The sequence below is a fragment of the Arachis stenosperma genome, chromosome 9 (genome assembly GCF_014773155.1).
Source record: "Arachis stenosperma cultivar V10309 chromosome 9, arast.V10309.gnm1.PFL2, whole genome shotgun sequence".
Lineage (NCBI taxonomy): Eukaryota > Viridiplantae > Streptophyta > Magnoliopsida > Fabales > Fabaceae > Arachis > Arachis stenosperma.
The window spans coordinates 118,608,302-118,614,601 of NC_080385.1; positions in this window are offsets into that span (position 1 = coordinate 118,608,302).

The following is a 6,300-nucleotide window of genomic DNA, read 5'->3' on the forward strand; positions in this document are numbered from 1 at the left end:
AATGCCAAAAAGCGTATAAATTATCCGCTCATCACACACCCTTTTTCCCTTCAATCCGTGCCATATTAGGGTTCCCTTTATATAGATTAGACCTACCTTAGCCCACAAATGTGAACTCGAGTGTTTACTTAAAATGGCATGTGAAACATGGTCTGCGTATGTAGCTAGATGTTGCATGGGGGTGACAAATCATGTCCGTCCATCCAAAATATGTTGTCAAATTCTACCATACCTCGCCTTTTGGCAGGTTTGTGGGTTGGCCCCGTATATTGTATTATTTTAAAAAATTTGGTAAAACTTAAAAACAAAAGTTGATGTTATTACTGCAAATTGAAAAGGGAAAAAGGATAATTTAATATTCAATAAAACAAAAAAAGTAACAAAAATAAAAAAATTATAAAAGATAAAAACTATAGAAAATTACACAAAGGTCAAAGAATATGTTTTATCTTTAATAGAAATAAATAGAAGTTACAGCAGCTCAACATAAAATTATAGAAAGTGAACCTCCAATTCATTTGATTTTTAAGATGGCATTCAATAAGATAAACATATAGCAGAAGCAGCCATAAAATTAAAAAGAATGGATGAGAATGTAAGTTGTAAAAAAATAAAATTTGAAAACCTTTAAGGGTGAGAAAGCTAGACAAAAACTCAGCGACACAATAGTAAGTAGTAACTCTAAGCCAGAGCAGGAATGTAGAAAGGGAGGCAGAGGTCGAAAGTCAAGCTTGTTACAGCAAGGTAGGGGAAGTGGCATTGCAGAGGAGCAAAGAGGATGCAGGCATAACAATGCAACACGCCGGGGAGGAGGAGCGAGACCGAAAGGTGGGTGAGGACAAAGGAGGATTGAAGGAAGATGAGTGAATGACAATGAGATATTGAGATTTTTTTTTGTGACTGGAAAGTAAAAGAAAAAAACAAATAAAAAAGGAAAATAAAGTCCTGATGGACTAAGAAGATGCAGGACAGTCCCGCTGAGTACTCATCTCAAACTTCTTTCAAGGTATTGGAAGCTCTACATGCTAAGAATGTGATCTTACTGCTATCTTTGTCATGGTGACCGCCACTGTATTTGCATCTCTCAGAATCAAGCAAAAATTAACGCGCCACTTCCAAGTCATGATATCTCAGATTTTAAGCACCAAATGATCTACACAATCAGCATTATCATGAGAGTTGGTAACAAGATTGAAAGCCTCTAGACAATCCATTTTGTAAATCACATCTCTTTGTCCTAAGTCCTAGGCTAGAATAAATCCTCTTCAAATAGCAAACAACTCTCCATGAAGAATATTGCAGCTCTCAATTATTCCCAAACAGCCTCGTTGCCAATTTCCATTACAGTCTCTACTAACATAGGTAAAACCAAATCAATCACCAAAACCTGAGTAACTAACATCACAATTAATCTTAAAAGTACCCATTGAAGGGGAAACCCAAGAGCAACTAATCGTAAAAGGAATAGTAACTTGTAACAATTCAAAAACATTCCAAAGCTCCTTCTCCAAGGCTAAAGCCATATGAGCCACTTTAAATGGAGGCCAAGGCTCAGGATGATTAAAACTCTCATTATTCCTAGCTCTCCAAATCCACCAAAGATCAAAAAAGAATCTAAAAAGATGCTCTTTGCTATGGGACAAGAACCAATTCTTCAAATCCAGAGGATGACGAGAAATCTCTAGAAACTGTCAAACAAGTTGAGCTTTTGGGCAATCCAAAATACACTGAGAAACTATTTCCTGGCAAGTCAGGCATCTGGGGTAACTATCTGAAGGTGAAAGGTCTCTCCTGAAATGAAAAATAGCAGTGAATAGTGCCTTTCGCATACAAAGCCAAGTCAGGAATTTGATATTTTCCAGAACAAGCTAATGCCAAAGCCAAAGCCAATTTCCTCTCTCTTCCCATCCAATTATCCAAACATCTTCTTGCAGAGCCATAAGTATCCGTTGCGAGCATCGTAAACTTTAGCTGCCCATGGACCAAGTCCAGCCTATCACTGAACCCGCTTGCATATCTAGGTTGTAGGAGAGAATGTTGTCATGCAAAAACTGGTGAAGAGGAGAACAAATATTCTTAAGGTGCCACTCTCCAACCGACCACAGATCTAAAATCCATAGATTCAAATAAGAAGTGTGAACATAATCCATCTCATTACAAAGTTATCCCTCTTTTCTCCATTTAGAAAACTAAAAATTCTTATCCAAATCTACAATGCACCAATCAAAATCATCTTTCAAAATATCCAAAGTTTTACACTAACTCCTCTAAACATAAGATCCATTGTTTGCAGAACGGTTGAAATTGACACCCAAAGAAAAATGGTATCTATCTGGCAATAGTTGAACCCAAAGCTTGTGAGGATGATGAAAAAATTGTCAAACTAGCTTCCCTAGATGAGCAACATTAGCACAAAATGGATCTCTAATTCCCAGGCCACTAAACTTCTTTGAGGTGACCAACACCTTCCAGCTAAGAAGATTTAGTCCCCGACCATTGGCTTGACCTTTCCAGAGAAATTTTCTCATCATAGATTCTATAGAGTTTGTTATCCGTTTGGGGAAGAGATAGACTTGCATGCGGTAAAAAGGAAAAGCAACCACTACCGAATTGATCAAATAGAGTCTTCCCGCCTTGTTAAGTAATCGCCCTTTTGAGCTGGCTAGTATAACGGCCTAGCCTTGAATAAATAGAACTTTTTCGGGGTGAAACATAATTTTTACGAAATTCTTAGAGATTTTAGTACACAAGCACCTCTATTGCACAAGTGCTGTGTCATCAAGTTGCTAAGTCACCAGCTTGACTGCACAGACACCTCTCCTGATCTAAGCAAGCATGTCATAGAAAGTTGCATTTCTGAGCCACTTCGAGTCCGAATCTTGAAATTTTGATTTCCATGGTTAGTCTCGTTTTGACAAGCTGATTCCGAATTTTGAAAAAAAAAATATTAATATAATATTCATATATTATTATTTTATTTAGAATATTATATTATTATTTTATCTATTGTGATTAATGTTGATCTATGTTTAGTAATATAATAATTGAGTTAGAACTCTACCAGTAATGGATAATACTTGCAGTCTTAGATGAACTTAGTTCTCCTAATGCATCATCATGGATCTTTTATCTTTATGATTATCCAGTTATTAGTGTCATTTACACTAAGTAACTCATATTTATCCATTAGTAATGCAATTACTTAATTTCTAATACGTCTAGCTTTAGTAATTATCCTTTCTTAAGATATTTTAGCAACAAACTTTAGAATAAACATCATCCTAAGCCACAGTTTCCCTTGGATAAGAATGACCATCATTTTAGCTTATCAAACAAGCTAAATTTCCATGAAAGCTTCCATGAAACCTCCACAAAAATATAGAACTTCAACTTCCATTCTTCTTAAACTAAAACTCCAATAAAAAATCTAAACCGATTAAAGTGACCACCTCATCTTCCTTTTCTCAACCATACCATTTTTCTTGGGGTAAGGCAACGTATAATGATAGTTCATCACCATGTATGGTTTGACCATGGTGGAAACTATGGTAACTATGATTTTCTTCATGTTTTCTCTTAGGATCTCTTGTTCACTCATCTTAGGCTTCAAGAAACCATGATTTTCCGCAGACTTGAGGTGAGGAATCCTTCTTTTCATCACCATGAAGCTTCGGCCTCCATGGTCCATATGATTCTAAAGTTGTTCTGAGTTAAATTAGGCGTAAAAGTGCTTTGAAAGCTTGATCTTGGTTTGGTTTTTTGGATAGCTACAAAAGAGATAAGGTTTGATAATTTAATCAATGATTGAGTGTGTTATTGGAGTGTGAAATTTGATCGACGGTTTGATGCTTGAAGATAAGTGTTTATGTATTGATTTAATCATGAATTTTTGTTTGTTTTTTACTTGCAAATCAAGTAATCCAAGGTCATGGATGTTACTGTTGGAACCATGACTTTTCATCCTTGAGTTTCAAGGGATATGGTGTGTATGTGTTATAGATGGCTGAATTGTTGCTTTTTGGTTTGTTAAAAATCGGGTAAAAATCAGTTACCGAAAAGATTGTAAAATAGTTAGAAATCAAGTGCAAGATAAAGAACTTTGAAGAATTCTTGAAAAACACTTTGAATACCTTGAAGAACAGTCAAACCCTTAGGTTTTGATTATTCTGGGGTTAAAGTATAAATATTAAAAAGTTTTGAGGTGGAAAGTTAATTAATAAAAAGTTGAGGGGCCAACGTATAAATATCAAAAGTTAAGGGGCTCAAAGTATAATTTCTAAATTCTTCGAGGGTCAAAATATAATTTTTGAACGTTTTAAATAAAATATTATTATTATAATGATAAAATATTAATATATTATTTTATTAATTAATGCATGAACATCTTTTTTATCTTTCCTTAGTGATTTCCATGCGGATTTGTTGAATTAATTTAAGATTTAGGTGTTTTAAGCCACCATAAATTCTACTTTGAGTTGTTTTGTGATTTACTTTATTATAGGTGGCATTCGGGCTAGTTTGGCAGAGCTCAAAGAGAAGAAAAACTTCAAATTCAAGGCTACCAGGTTGGCGCCAAATGCCGGATGCCAAGTTTAGCGCCAGAACACAGAAAGCTCACTATCGTCTCTACCATGGTGGCACCAAATGCCACGACCCAGTGTTTAGTGCCAGAGACCTCATGAATTGTGAAAGGTTGCTGCCCAGGTGGCACCAAATCTCTTGCTCTAGTTTGATTTTTTAATCAATTTTGAATGAAGAAAAGATAATTCTAGGTTTTAGAAATTAAATTTTGTACTTGGTCTAGGATTTCTTCTTCTTCTCTTTTTTTTGCACTTTTACTTTTTCTCTGCTAAGGTTTTTTTTCGCACCATGCGCAACTAAACCTCCATTGTTAATGTTAGGATTTCTGTTTATTTTAATGGATTAATACTATTGTAATTATACTCTTAATCAATACACTGATTTACATTCAAGGATTGATTTCGTTCTTCATCCAAGGAATTAGAGTATATTGGAAGATAAATCTTTTTCTACTTGAATTCTTGTTGAATCTTGGAGAAGTTAAATCACTTGAATAACAACTTGAAATCAATTCCACACAATTCTCTAATTATCTAAATTTAACATGATATGTGACATATAATCATCATGTCTCTGGAGACTTAGGGTTTGTATGGCTTATAAACTAGGATTGGACTTAACCTTCTAATTTAACTAAAGTGACCAAGGAATTAGCAGTTGATTAAATTAGAGGAGATTAAATTGCTAAGAGATTAAAGTTTAATCACTTAAGGTTTGTTGTGAATGAAATCTTTGCATGATTAAAGTAGTTGATAAGAATTGTTAATTCGAAAATCTAAACATCTCCAAAACCTTAACTATTTTCTCATACTATTTTCACCAACCATTCATTGTCTGATTCCTTACAATCTCTGATTTACTTTTTATGCTATTTGAAAGTCAAAACATTCAATTTAGCTTGTCTGACTAGTCTAATCATTCAATTATTGCTTGCTCTCCTTAATTCTCATGGGATCGACACTCACTCACCTTAGTTATTACTTGGTACGACTTAGTGCACCTGCCAGTAACTTGTAGTTTAGAAATTTCATACCAAGTTTTAGGCGCCATTGCCGGGGATTAACTGTGATTGACAACTAACCGTTGTTTGATTACCTAGATTAGATGTTTTTCTTGCATTAATTTGCTTAAATTTTCCTCTTTAAATTTTCAAATTTCTGCTTAATATTTTTTCCTTGCTTTACTAATTTTATTTTCTTATTTTTCCTTCTTATTTTTGAAATATTTGCTTTAAATTTTCTGTTTATTTTCAAAAATTTTGCTCTCTTTTATTTAGTTTATTTTATTTTATTTCTCTTCCATAGTTTACCTTACTGGGAATTCTCTTCACTCTGATGTAGAAATTCTCACTTTTTCTGGTTTTCTGTTTGTTTATGAGTAGGAACAGGGACAAGAAACCTCTTCTAGACTTTGATCTTGATATGGAAAGGACTATTAGAAGATTCCAACAGCAGGCTAGAGCTTATAGAGCTGCTGAGAGTCTCAAGGACAATTCTGAAATAGAAGTTGAAGAAATCATTATGGAGCCAAACAACAACAATAATGTTGTTATTCCTAATGCCCCTAATGCCCCTGAGCAACCTAGAAGCACTCTTAGTTTCTACACTGCTCCAAATCCTACTTTCTATGGCAGTAGCCTTGTTGTGCCCCTAGTGAATACCAACAATTTTGAGTTGAAGCCTCAGCTTATTACTTTAGTGCAATAAAACTACCAATTTC